The following is a 14,518-nucleotide window of genomic DNA, read 5'->3' on the forward strand; positions in this document are numbered from 1 at the left end:
CTGTTGCAGTCCAGTCATGGAATGGCTTGTATTTGGCAAATTAGGGAAACAGAATTAAGTCCTAAAAGCAATAGAGAACTGTTGAAGCATTTTAGAGGTAATGCTATAGAAAGATTTGTTTTGTGCAAATTACTTTAGCTGAGTAAGAAGAATGGAGTAAAGCAGCAGGGATGTAAATTCTTTTTTTTTTTTTTAAGATTTTTTTTTTTTTTTAAGTGGCACCTGGGTGGCTCAGTGGGTTAAAGCCTCTGTCTTTGGCTCAAGTTATGATCCCAGGGTTCTGGGATCGAGCCCCACATTGGTCTCTCTGCTCAGCAGGGAGCCTGCTTCTTTCCTTTTTCTTTTCTTTTTCTTTCTTTCCTCCTCTCTCTCTCTCTCTCTCTGCCTGCCTCTTAGCCTACTTGTGATCTATGTCAAAAAAATTTTTTTTGAAGATTTTATTTATTTAGAGTGTGCGTGCATGCACAAGCGAGCAGGGGAAGCAGCTGAGAGAGAGGGAGAGAGAATCCCAAACAGATTCTGCACTGAGTACAGAGCCAGAATCCAGGCTTGATCCCACGACCCTGAGATCATGACCAGAGCAGAAACCAAGAGTCACCAGATGCCCTGGGATGTAAATTTATAAAGTAGCTGTTTATCTACCGCCTCCAGTAAACTGTAAACCCTTGAGGGCAAGACCTACAACTCACTGTTACAGTATGTGGCACTCAAGAGCCAGTAGAACACATGAATGAGGAATAAACAAGACAGAACAATAGGGAAGCCGATTGAAACATTACAGGAACAATCAAGGCACAGAATGTTGTGAATAACTCTTAGGCAGCAGCTGCCGGAAAGGGCAGGAACAGACAGAAATGCAAGAGTCATAGGGTAGACTCACGAGATCAGTGGCTTGTTTCATGAAGATTTAGAACCCAGGATGAGACATGGATTTGGAGTGAAGTTGAGGACTTCTCTTTTAGATACACCAATCTGAGCGTATCCTCTAGAATTTGAATCCAGCAGACAACAGGATATGAGTGGAAATCAGATAAGAGGTCAGAGACAGAGGAGTCATCAGTAAATAGGTTGCAAAAAATGGTAGAAGTAGAGGAGTTAATCTTATACAGAAAGTAAATAGAGTAAGATGAGTCATGAGCAAGGTAGAGACCTCCAGAGAACACCATTTTAAGGGATGGGTGGTAGACCAGATGTCACAGCTCTGCCTCTCCTATATGAAAATTGTATAGGATGGACAAGCAAGCCACTGCAAACACTGCAAACTTCCAGAGTCTGTAAGGGAATAGCAAAAATGAACTTACCTAGTGCAATTCCTTCAGATTGGCAAAGTGATGTGACTTCCCTAGAGTCACCAACTCAGAGAGTTTGCACAGCAGCAAATGCTAATAACTTAGTTTCTTACACCATAACACTTGGAGGTAAGAAGAGATGAACTCTGATATTCCTTTCAGCAGTATGATTTTATGATTCTAATCAAATTTCACTGCTTGTTCATTCAGAACAAGTACACAAACCAAACAGAGCAGTCTTTTCATCTTTTCAAACAACAGGGCCACGAAAATGAGAAAATAAATGAACCCAAAATCTCCGAGCCTTCCTGCCATGTTGAACAAATGGGAAAATAAAGCTTGTTCATTTCCATTCAGAGATGCTAATGATTCCGTTAAATTGACTTCTTTGAAGGAAAATTACTGCTAATAACCTTAATTTCCTCCTAGTCTCTTCCCCTAGGTACCTGACATTTTAAATAAAACATTTTCATAAAATATTAAAAGCAAAGGAATTATATCTTAGGTATCCAATTCCATATTGACAGACTTTATTAATCCCTTCTATCTCAGCTGTCTAGGGCCTACACTCTGGGATCTTCAGATAAACACATCAAGTTTCCCATTCTAGGCATATGCCAAGAAACACAATCCATTTCAAATGGACCAACAATTCTTTTTGTGGGGGCGGGGGTGAGGGAGTTTCTCTATGGCCCACCACAAATCATACTGGTATCAGCCATGTGGTGTTCTAGAACATTCTTACCTTCAATTTGAATTTAACCACTGTAGATATTTTCTCTTTTCTGTCCCCCAAACCAGGCTTTCCACCCTGGCCTGACCTCTGAAACCTCTGTTCTGGATGGCAGATGGGTAGCGTTGGCCATCTGCCTCCCCCTACCCATTTGCCACGCTTCTCCAGCCTTGCCTCCTTGCCTAAGCCCCTTGGCTTCTGTATGGATTCAGCTAAAGGATGAGACCAGCCAGAAGTTTGGAAGGCAAGGGAAGAGTGAGGTAGGCATATTTATTTCCCCACTCTCTCCCTACAGGCACAAGACAGGTTGACTGTGTCTTCCCTACAAAAGGACACAGCTATTGCCAGACAGCCTTCTTGCCCCTCCACTCAGGGCAAGAAGAGTTCCCCATCGTTACTAAGTCCTCCTGCAGCCCCCGCCTGGTTGTGTTCCCTACACCTGCCCAAACCTTCCAAAAGGTCCCTTTATTAAACCCTCCACAGAGGACTCAGTTTACACATGCCATCTGTTCCTTGGCAGGCCCTAAATGACACGGAGTTAAAGACAGACCAGGGGAGGCCTTCCACTGTGGCTTTCACAGACACGATCAAAAGAAACTGTAAACTGTAAATCGTTGTCACATTTCCATGAGCAAAAACCTAGTACACACTTTCTTGAATAACAAGGTTTCGATGCCAAGGAAAGAGAACTGAATCCTACCATATTTCTACAATTCAGCGTGCTGTAAAAATAAACATGCAGAAGGCATACAATCAGAATCTGAATGTCACTGCCAAACCTAACCAGAATTCTTCTCAAAAACGGGTATCCGGAGAAACATGAAAAGAACCAAATCCATCCTTGAAAACAGAAACATCTCATTTTCCTACTCTTTATCCACATCAAGATTATTAAACCAGATACTGTGACACTGTAAGGTGACTTCAAGTCTTTCAAAGGATGGCACAAAATTCTAAAAAGTACTAATAATTCACTTCATCTTATTGGTAACAACTACAGTTACTGAAGTTGCAATTTTTGGAGAAACTTGGGAATCAGTGACCTAGATTTTTCTGTATTTTCCCCAATATCTCTCAAAATGAAAATAAAGAAGAGTCTCTAATGTATATAACAGCCCTTTGTCTATATATAAGATCTAAATATTATGGAAATTACCTTCAGGTAGCTACTAAATAATAAAACTCAATAAAATAGCATTATCTCTGAAGCTTACAATTCTCTAAGTAGAAAGTAAATGAGATTCTTAAGTATTTGAAAGTTGAAAGCTATAAATACACCTGGACAGAATTTTTAGCATTGAAACTAACTGATTTTCCCAAGTCAAAATCAGCCCCTGTTGGCTGTGCAGTCCCTCTCTTCTTTTACCATATATTCAAGGGTGTTTATGACACATCCCTGCTGTTAGTGATCTAGAATTCCACAGCTAAACCAAACTGATCAGAATACAGATTTTCAATTCTGAGTCCGCAAGGTATCTTTTTACTAAAGAGTTTCTAAACTGGCCTCTTAACTGAGAAATTCCTTCTGACTAAGTATTGTATTATCAAGAAATTTAAGAACAGAGACTATTTCTCCATCATTTCCTCATGCACTGTATATAACTGACAACTGAAATCTGAATGAATTAGTGAACTAATGTAACAATGTGGGGCATGCTTCAATTAGAGGATATGTTCATAATTTGAGGTTCCACGAGATAGAAACTCCCTGGAGGACTTTCTTAAAGGCAATTTGGCAGTGCTCTCTCAAAATGGAAAATGTGCATACCCTCTTGACCAATTATTTCTATTTCTAGGAATTCAGCTGCAAGAAAATCCTGCACAGGTGCACAAAGGTCTAGGTACAAAACTTTCTAATCTTGGGCTCTTGGGTGGCTCAGTGGGTTAAAGCTTCTCCCTTCCCCTCAGGTCATGTTCTCAGAGCCCTGGGATAGAGCCCTACATCAGGCTCTCTACTCAGCAGGGAGCCTGCTTCCCTTCCCCTCTCTCTCTGCCTGCCTCTCTGCCTACTTGTGATCTCTGTCTGTCAAATAAATAAATAAATAATCTTTTAGGGGCGCCTGGGTGGCTCAGTGCGTTAAGCCTCTGCCTTCGGCTCAGGTCATGATCTCAGGGTCCTGGGATCGAGCCCCGCATCGGGCTCTCTGCTCAGCAGGGAGCCTGCTTCCCTCTCTCTCTCTCTCTCTCTCTCTGCCTGCCTCTCTGCCTACTTGTGATCACTCTCTGTCAAATAAATAAATAAAATCTTTAAAATAAATAAATAAATAAATAATCTTTTAAAAAATCTCTAATCTTTCAGGGTGCAATGTCTCCATAGTACCAAAGTTTCTATAATGTTAGAAAGAAAAAGATATCCAGCACGCTGACATAGAAAGGGCTCAATGACTTACCTTAAACGAATAAAAGCAAATCATAGAAAAATGTATAAATAATCCTGTTTATATAATCAGAAAAAGACATGTATATATATATATATATACTTACACATGTAAATGCACAGTAAAGGGAGAGGAAAGAGGCACTGTAAGCTGTTCCCAATAGTCATATTTTGGGATGGGCACAGGTGGGTAAGAGTATTTTACATTTTGTTTCTATATTTCTGCATTACCATTTGCATTGAAATATATTAATGTATCACACACATCATTTTAAAAACCCACCAAAACAAAAAGTTAACACAAATTCTAGGGACACCTATGTCTCCGTCAGTTATGCATCTGCCTTCGGCTCAGGTCATGATCTTAGGGTCCTAAGATCAAGTTCCATGTTGGGTTCCCTACTCAACCAGGAGCCCGCTTCTCCCTCTGCCTGCCACTCCCCCTGCTTGTGCTCTCTCACACGTGCTCTCTCGCTCACTCTCTGTCAAATAAATAAATAAAAATCTTAAAAAAAAAAAAAAGAAAGAAAGAAATTCTAGATGGTTTGGTGATTTGTCCAATGACAGTGCATCAGCAGATATGAGAAACCCACCTCAAAGAGACTTCACCCTCATTTGATCACTTGTGATCACTCATTTAAAAACCAAAAGGAAAATGAGGACTGTTCAGTCAACCACACCTTGAAAGACTAACCTGCAGAAACAGATCTACAGTCTGCATGTTCAGGACAAATATGGCAACTACACCTAACAGTGAAAATATTTTGTGACTGGTTAGAGTTCAAGACAGTGATGTACAAAAAAGAACCCGCATGTCCCCATAAATGAAGTCACCCATTTCTCCATACTTGGGGTGTTCTTATTTAAAGGAGCACTAGGGCCGCCTGGTTGGCTCAGTAGGTTAAAATCTCTGCCTTCGGCTCAGGTCATGATCCCAGGGTCCTGGGATCAGCCCCGCATCAGGCTCTCTGCTCTCTCTCTCTGCTTCACAGAGAGCCTGCTTCCCCCCCCCCCCTGCCTGCCTCTCTGCCTGCTTGTGATCTCTGTCTGTCAAATAAATAAATAAATAAATAGATAAAAATAAAGGAGCACTGGGATATAGGAAAGAAAACCATGTCTTGCCTCACTCAACTTTGTATATTTGCTAACATCTTAGAAAAATGAAGGAAAAGAAAAACAGTAGAAATTCAGATTCTAAAATCTATGTCCATTGGAAATAAATGACCACAGCAAAAAAAAAAAAAAAAAAAAAAAAAAGGATGCTGGACTTACTTTTAAGATGAAACTACAGTTCTGGCAATTTTTAGTACACACTCTTTCTGAGCACAGTAGACAAAAGGCTCAAAATGGGAGTTGATGGGCCAAATTGGTTCCACACATGGGTTTTGCTTGGCCAGCCCAGGGACGGACATGTTTGTTTTTATGTTAATTGATTTCTAAACCATTTTCAAATGAGATCTCACACTTAAAAAGAAATCTGACTTCATGCTTCTCTGAAAATTGTGGCGGCAATGGCAATCCTGTGCCAGATACTGACCGGGGTCGGGGTGCGGGGTGGGAATCCATCAGCCCTGCATGCCCCCCACTACTCCCACATGTCTCTACCACCTGGGCGGCGATCCCCAGGTAAAAGCTGGCCCTGCAGAACACCAAAATTTCTTTCTAGGCTTCCCCAGAGTAGCCTTTAGTAATCTCCCTCTCTCAGACTTCTGGCCCAAGCACCTTTGGAAACAAAAGTTTGCAGGATTAGAGGACGCGGGGTTCAATGCTCAACTTCCTATTTCAATTACACATTCCCAGCAGGGTTGCCAGAACCTTCTCTATCAGACCTCAGCCTGGTCACTTAAAATAACAGTCACCAAACATCTTATGGCAACACATCTTTCGGCAGCTCGCACCTCGGCGGCAGGTAAGGCAAGGCAGCAGTTAGAACTTGGAGTTCCAGCATCTGTCCACCTGGGCGTGCATCCCTCCTGGAAATTTAACTCCCTAAAGCAACTTCGCCTTCCCCAGCCTCCGTTTCCCCAAGCGTAAACGAAGAGACTATTAGTAACCACCAAAGAAAGGATCCAAGGACGTGGTACACGCCCTTCGCTCAACAAATGCCTGTTGGGTTATGTCCACTGCTTCTATTACTGTGTGACGTGCCACCACTGAAGACCCATGCGAAAGCAGGAGGCACCAAGCCTCCTAAACACCAGAGATCTCCAAATTATTCTAGGCAAAACCTCTCTCCTTCCAGGCCTACGTGGTTTACGGTGGTCTTTTTTAAAAGCCTGGTTGTAGGCACAGATGCCCTAAGGATAACATCTGGCGCACTGAGCAGAGTTTGCAGCCCCTCTGTCACAGAATTTGAGGCAATTAGGGCTGATTTAACAGGGTTAGGCAAGTCCAGGAGGGATGATCTGGAACTTCCCGGCAGCCCTAAAAGGTGACCAGAAGGGGCACTGGGTGGCTCAGTGGGTTAAAGCCTCTGCCTTTGGCTCAGATCATGATCCCAGGGTCCTGGGATCAAGCCCCACAAAGGGCTCTCTGCTCAGTGGGGAGCCTGCTTCCTCCTCTCTCTCTCTGCCTGCCTCTCTGCCTACTTGTGATCTCTGTCAAATTAATAAATAAATAAATCTTTAAAAAAAAAAAAAAGGTGACCAGATCTTTCTGTACTTGCAGAGGTGCACAGCAAGTATCTCTTGTTATGAGTTTGTTTGTTTGTTTTTAAGATTTTATTTATTTGAAAGAGAGAGAGAGTACACACCATGAGCAGATTTGGGGAGTGGGGTAGGTGAAGGGAGAGGAAGATGCAAACTCTCCCTGCTGAGCAGGGAGCCTGTCCTGGGGCCGGATCCCAGGACCTGGAAATCATGACCTGAGCCAAAGGCAGACACTTAACCAACTGAGCCAGCCAAGGAACCTCTGTTATAAGTTTTATAGAAACTGACTCAGCCTACTTTGTATGGCTACGTCAATGGCATCTGCCCCTCCAGAGAAGGAGAGAGTGAGCGGTAATACTAGCATATGAGGAGAAAGACTAATCTTGTCTGTAGCAAAAGCAACAGAAATACAATACCCAGCATGAGACACAGTACAGTGTGCTGTGCACTTTTGCCCTATGGGGTTATTCTCCTCATTTTACAGATGGGGCAAGTGGGTAGGTGTCCAGGATCACACAGTTAATACAGGACATCGTTGAGATTCAAACTCAGGTCTGCCTGATTCCAACACCCAAGGGTCTTAGCAACTTTGCACCTGCTGAAAGCAAACCCACGAGGCAGCCCCCCCACTTAGATCCCAGCTGCATCTAAGACAAAGTGTTTCTAGAGCAGTTGTCCTTTACCTTCAGTGGGTCACAAAGCCCACCCTCTGCCAAATCTGGGGAATGATATAGACCCTATGAATGTAATATTTTTAAATGTGTAAAATGAAGCACAAAGGAAAACAACTGATATTGGAATATACTTATCAAAAAAAAATTTTTTTTTAATCTGGGCATACCTAGTAATGCATGTGTTTCTTTTTCAACCCATTAAAGCCAAGATCCAGAGTGACAATAATACTTAGCCTAATCATCATTTGGAAGCGAATGCAAATAAAGACGTAATTCATTTGCCAGCTAAATTCACCAACCCACCAAATTCCATCCTCAGACCATTATAGGGTGGACCCGAGATGAAGGACTCTTGCTCCAAAGGGCAGCATGAGATGTCAGGTATAAATCTAATGGTCTGCGGTCTCTTTCCTCTGGATGACCTGTTTATAACGAATGACATCAAGTTACTTTCTTCCCCTTGTTCTGAAGAGGTGGCTCAGTCATGTCAGGGAGCCAGAAACACCCAATTGTTCAGGAGCAAAAGAAAACTTTGAGGGCAATGTATCTCAAAGCTATGGCTTGCCTGACCGCAAGGGTAATGTGGTCGCTAGAGGTAGAATTTCCCAACCCTCAGAATCCCAAAGGATCACGGGAGAAGAGCTGTGACGGAGACTCCCAGTCAACGGGTGAGATAACACTATCCTGCCATCACATGGTATGTGACCTTCTCAAAGAAGGTTTTAGGTGGGAGGCTAGAAAGGTGTTCAGAGAAACACATTCCTCTGATTTCTGTCTCTTTCAACTATTTTGATTCCTCAAAGAAAAGGAAAGAAAAAGTAGAGGGAGTTCATGCAGAGAAAAAAAAAAAAACCTGCTAACCATTCATCCTCCTTCATGGAAGGATCTCCCAACTGAGATCTGTGAACACTATCTCAGTGAACTTGAGTTACACCTTGAGCATATGAAAAGCATCCAAAGGCATGAGCTTCCAACCCTCTTTTACAAAGTGGGACTTGAGGGTGGTTGTTTGCAACTGGGTGCAATGGGCCTTGAGAATAAAAGTGACTCTGGGTGATTTTTTTTTAAGGCAGGCTTAATTCTGATGAGGGCTGTGCAGACTTCTCACCCATCTACACATTGATACGTTAGCACCCAGCTCTGCTTCCACTGGGGTGGAGTAAACCACCCATTTTTCTATTTGGTTAGTGAAAGAATCATAGCCTCTGAATGTGCTAGACCTTCATATGCTTCTAAGGTATAACTAGATAAACAGTATTACACCCTGAGGAAGTATTTCTACTTGAAGGGGGAAGGCTTTATCCAAAAAGAAACAGTTACACAGAAGAACAAATACTAAGGAATGGAGGAAAGACCTATGCAAGGTCATTACATTTCTTGACAATTGCAAGGGAGTAGAAAAATACAGAATGGACAGTACTGAGAACTAAGCAGTGTCCTTGCACCAGCAAAACCACAGAAAGTCGCTGCTGCCCACCATTGGCAGTGAAAAGCTGTATTTATTTCTTGAGAGGTAGATGAGTCTTTTTGGCAGACACTAATATGGCCTACAAGTTCACATTATGAGGTGAAAAGCATCTATTTTAGAAACTTCAGTCTGGACATGAAATACCAAGTGTGATCATTAAAGCAGCTCCATTAGTCCTTGACCTCATTCTGCATATAAAACGCAGAAGTTCTTGGTTTTACAAGACTTACTGCGATAGCCAGTTTATTAAAAACCTAGGTCACAAGTGCTAATAAACAGGCTGTTTCATCCTTACTTTAGAAGTGGTCCTTACAAACGATGATCATTTAGCCACAATCTGCTAAATAATTTAAAGTTCCAAAGAGTATTTTTGCTTCCTCCAAAATGTTTGAGTTCACTATTCACTACTAAGGGCATTTGGGGAGAAGGGGAGAAATACATATGCTTTCTTTCCTATGACGACATTAAGTCCTGTGATACAAAAAGGTATAATTTATTCTCAATGTAAGATTTTAAAATTTTAAAAATCAAATAAACTCAGCAGCTAATGACTAATGTCATTTTTTTAAAAAAAAATCCACAAAAGTTATTAATTGTGATATTTGAGGCGGCTGGCTACATCTGAAAGTTTGAGGATGGAAATGCAACACAACATCCAGAAATTGGCCTAACTTATATCACATCCGTTCACAAATTAGCATGCCAATGTGATCCGTTCAAGGAAAACAACACAACAGGGCAGCACTGAAAGGCAATTTTACTACAATTTTAATTTTGAGGGTGGGTTAGGGATTACTAGGCAAACACATTTCAATTCCTAATAAACATAACTGGCCCCTGATGTCAAAATCATCAGTGCACAATAAGGCCAAGAAAGTTGGATGTATTCTTGGGAAAGATAAAATAGCGGGCAAAAGGCATTGGCTAGGTCTCTGCTGGAGATGAAATTGCTCAAAGTGATACAGATTCTTAAAGTTCATTTTCTGCAAAAGCTTTTCATAACGCTTACCACTTTTTTTTTTTTTTTTTTTTAAGCAGAGACCCTTACCACTTTTTAAACTTCCCTATTTCGCTCCCTCATAGGCGAAAACACACTACCTCAAGATTCTGGGGTTGAGTAGTTTAATATCATTCACATTGTCAGGCACACAAATATAAAACTCAGAAGACAGTATTTGAGAACAAAGCGCTTCTGTGTGGGTGTGCATTTGTAAAATAAAGGTAGCATTATTCCGACAGATAGAAATGTGTATTCAGTGATCAAATGGAGTCTTAGAAATTCTGTTTTGACAGTTACTTGTAGAATAGCATTTTCAACAGCCATTAATTCAAAGCTGGGCGGTGATATCATCAAAGCTAAATCAAAATGAAATTCTGATAGTTGAGTAATCACAGTTGGAGGGATGTATAATTGTTAATCTACTAGAGGATACCTTGAGCTATGCCATAATATGTTACACGCAAAGGGTTACTAGCTCTGGCAGCAAAAGTCTCCTGAAATAAAAATGCCAATAAAAAATAATGCTCTTCCATTTAAGAAGTAAATTTCTGGGGTGCCTGGGTGGCTCAGAGGGTTAAGTCTCTGCCTTGGGCTCAGGTCATGGTCTCAGGATCCTGGGATTGAGCCTGCATGGGGCTCTCTGCTCAGCAGAGCGTCTGCTTCCCCCTCTCTCTCTGCCTGCCTCTCTGCCTACTTGTGATCTCTCTCTCTCTCTATCAAATAAATTAATAATCTTTTTTTTAAAAGTGAATTTCTATGAAAACAGGTGTTCTTCCAAGATGGCAATCATTTATTAAACTTCTACAGTTCAAAAGGAAGATGACATAATAGATTAAAACACCAGCAGAAAACTATGCAAGACTGTCCTATGAAAAACATCATTCTAGATTACATAACATGAATAATGGCAGATTAAACTACACGCCCCTACCGAGCTAGATTTCTGTGCTCTATAACTTAGGCCACTTAAGTTTGAAGAGTACACAACCCTAGGTTCTCAGTTCAACCACATATTTTTGAAACCAAGTATCCTGAAAAAACTAAAAGGATAAAGTTAAATTTTATACACACAGAGGCACAGTTTTCCCCTAGGAACACAGTTCCTCAGACACTTTCTTACCCTCCTCATAGATGGCCCAGGTAGTCACCAGTTGCTTTTCCTGGTCATGCTTAGTTTATGAATCTGATTTCCCTTTAAAGAGGAAACTCAATTCAATTTTAGATATTACAGGGCTGCCTATGTTTGAATGACATTAGTGCCAACCAAACAGAACTATTAAACAGTTATCTCCCACACACTCCTAATTTATAGATCGCCCTGTATCACATTTATGGTTTTAAAAAAGGCAATCTTCCACTAATAGTTTGACCGAAACTAAATTTTAAATTCCTGTGTATAACAAGAGACTCGCTACAAGAGCTTAAAAAAAAAAAAAAAAAAAGGAGTAGGAAGTTATCTCTCTCTCAAATACATGCATAAATTTGAAAATATAATAGGCATTTGTATTTTCTCTAGAAAAATCCTAGTTTATGCGAGTTTTATGACTCTAGATAAAGGCACGCTTAGAAACAATTGGAAATTGATGACTTCCATATTTCCATACTTCGGTACTGCCTGCAAAGTCTACAGGCAGAAGAACTGTACTATATAGAAAGAGTCTAATTAGTTAAGGAAAAGACAACTTTAAAATTCTGAAAAAAAAAAAAAAACCTTTAATCTCCATCATTTATAAGCTTTTAGGAGGCTCAAATACTGCCCCCCACCGAGTGCTGGCTGGCCTGTCAGTGTTGTTTTAAGTGGAAATGGTCAATCATTTCTATTACCTCCCCAGAAGAGGTAAGAAGATCCACATGCATACACATTTACATGCTTTGCACGGTGCCAACTATTTCCAACCAAAATAATCATATACACGTCGAGCCGAGCTATTTCTAGCCAGAAGCGGTTAACGTCTGGACGGAGTCGGAGGAAACCCAGTAGGCGATGATTACAGGGGAGGGGGTGGCGCGCGGACCCCTGCCTCCCGCGCGCGCGGCGCCTAGCACCCCGCACCTGCACCGGCTCCCAGGCAGGGCATCCGGGTGCGCGCGCACGCGTCCGGGACGCACCCGCTGGGAACAAACAAACCCCGCGGGCCGGGGCGGGCGGGAGCATCCTCGGGCGGGACCCGAAATGCCTTCTCCTACCTGTCACTTTGCCCGGAGCTGCTGCCGGGGATGCGGCCACGGCCGCCGCCTGGAGACCCAATGTGTGCGCGCGTGTGCGCGCGCGCGCGTGTGTGTGTGTATGTGTGTGTGTGTGGTGTGTGTGTGAGATCTTGTTTGCGGTGCGGCTCACTTACTGCTCCCCGCGCCACCAGCCCCCTCCCCCCAATCCCCGAGAGCCGGCCGCTGAGCCCCCTCCCGGCGCGTCCGGTCCCGCCCTCCCGCCGGCCCCCGCCCGCCCCCCGCCTCCCCGCCTCCCCGCGCGCGATCCTCACCTCTGCCGAGGGCGGGGGGTCTCCGCGGGCGCTCCTCGCCGAAGCCGCGGAGCAGCGCCGGCCCGCTCCGCCTGCCCGCCCGCCCGCGGGGTTCGGCGTGTCCCCGGCCCCGGGTCCCGCTGCCCCTTCGTGGCCGGCCGCTCCCTCTGCCCCAACCCCGAGTCTCCCTCCCCGTTCGCCTCCCGGCTCCAGAACCCGAGCTGTCGCCTCGCAGCCCCAACCTGCCCAGGCTACGGAGCATGCCCAGTGCGGCGCGCCCGGGCTGGGCTGGGGGTGGGCAGGGGCAGGGCCGGCCGCCCGGCTGCCGCGAGCAGGCTGGCGGGGAGGGGGTGCCGGGCGGACCAGGGGCTCAGCCTCGCGGCAGGGGGCGGGCGGCCCTAGAGGGTCGCGCGCCGCACCGGGAGGCGGTGGGTGGGGCGTCCGGGGAAGCCGCCTCGCTGCGCGCTCCTCGGGGGTCTCCCCGGCCGCCCACCGCAGCCCTAGCGCCGCAGCACGTGCCCAGGGTCTGGGGTCCTGGGTCCTGGTGCGTGCAGCGTGGCGCGGGGCGCAAAAGCTTGGGGGTAGGGGGGAGTGGCAACCTGCTCTGCTGGGAGACCAGCAGCCAGCCGCGGGCCCTGGGGCAGGAGTAGGGCGGGGGCAGCGGAGGGGTCCAGGACAGGAGAGAACTGGCACCCCAAAGCGACGGGCGAAGGTGGGGGAGGTGTTTATTTGATTACATTTTGTTTTATAAACACATTAAGCTCTTACAGTGCTTCAGGCACTATTCTAAACGCTTTTTTATTCATGTAATCCTTAAAACAATCTTCCAAAGCTAGTACTACTATTATCTTTTTTTTTTTTCCTGAGGCTTAAACTGAGCCACGGAGAGATTAAGTGGTTCCAAAAAGTCCTCTCCCAAAGTGCAACCTCGGAGACGCAACCCTCCCCCCCCCCAGACTTTCGTCCCTGTAACGCTGGGGCGCTGCTCCAGCCAGTTCCTGCCTCGCCCCTACCCTACAACGGCCCCCAGTGAATCCAAGTCGCTCTGGCACTCAGACCCTAACGGTGCGGACTCTAGCATCACTCTTTGTGTGGACCCTCAGCGCGCCGCTCCAGAACTCCCGGGAGGGCTTCCTCCTCCCCCAGGCCACTCCGCCTCCTCCTCCCGGCCGGCGGCCACCAAAACCCGGAGACGTGGCACCTGCGCATTGGGGACTGGGGCCACGCTCGCTGCTAAACTGGGCATGCTCAGCCGCCTAAGCAGGTCCGGCCGGCCAGGAGGAAAGAGTGAGTGTGGCCGCTTGTGCAGTGTGGGGATTGAAGGGGGGATGTCCGAGCGCTTGATGGGCAGAAGCAGTTGTAGATACCAAAGTCTCGTTCCTCTGGCACGTCCTGGCCCTTTCCAGGGGGCCAGGAATCTCCTTCTAAAAGGAGATTGGGATTGGGGTTGGGGGGTGGGGGATCAAAAGTTTACCAGCTGGGCATCCTTAAGTGGGAGGGGGCTGAGCGCCAACTGACAACTCCCCGGCTGAATTGCTAAGCTGCAATTTTAGCTTAGCCCTTTAACAGGCTCCTAAGTTAGCTGAACCTGTCTGTGCAGAAGCCAAGAAAAATAGCCTAAACCAAGTTTCCCAGCCAGATTGGAAAAGAAGGAAAGACAGATCCCAGAAAAAAGCTGGGTGACTCTTCACTGCTCAGGGGTCTTCGAGATGTGGTGATGCTGAGTAACGCCAGCGGAATCCAGCAGCCCTTCTCAGACTGTGATGTGCGCACAAATCCTCAGGGGGATCTTTTTAAGGGGCAGGTTTTGATTTAGCAGTCCTGGAATGGGACCTGAGATTTTGCATTTCTAACTAGCTCCCGGGACATA

The 14,518-nt window shown here is 45.0% G+C and overlaps 1 protein-coding gene across 7 annotated transcripts in view; it reads right to left on the minus strand.

The window, feature by feature from the left end:
- The window catches only part of PLCB4 (phospholipase C beta 4), a 410,418-nt gene extending 396,652 nt beyond the window's left edge, over positions 1 to 13,766 (minus strand). For 4 of the 7 annotated variants that reach the window (XM_082744398.1, XM_082744395.1, XM_082744397.1 and 1 more), the window contains exon 1: positions 12,670 to 13,766. The gene's annotated coding sequence lies outside the window, so the exon portion shown is untranslated. Of the gene's footprint in view, positions 1 to 8,024; positions 8,144 to 12,376; positions 12,591 to 12,669 lie in introns of those variants that run through there. The other 3 variants (XM_082744393.1, XM_082744396.1, XM_082744392.1) reach the window with 3 other exon arrangements.
- Positions 13,767 to 14,518: the final 752 nt, after the last annotated feature.

This window comes from Mustela nivalis (genome assembly GCF_964662115.1).
Source record: "Mustela nivalis genome assembly, chromosome: 8".
Taxonomy (NCBI): domain Eukaryota; kingdom Metazoa; phylum Chordata; class Mammalia; order Carnivora; family Mustelidae; genus Mustela; species Mustela nivalis.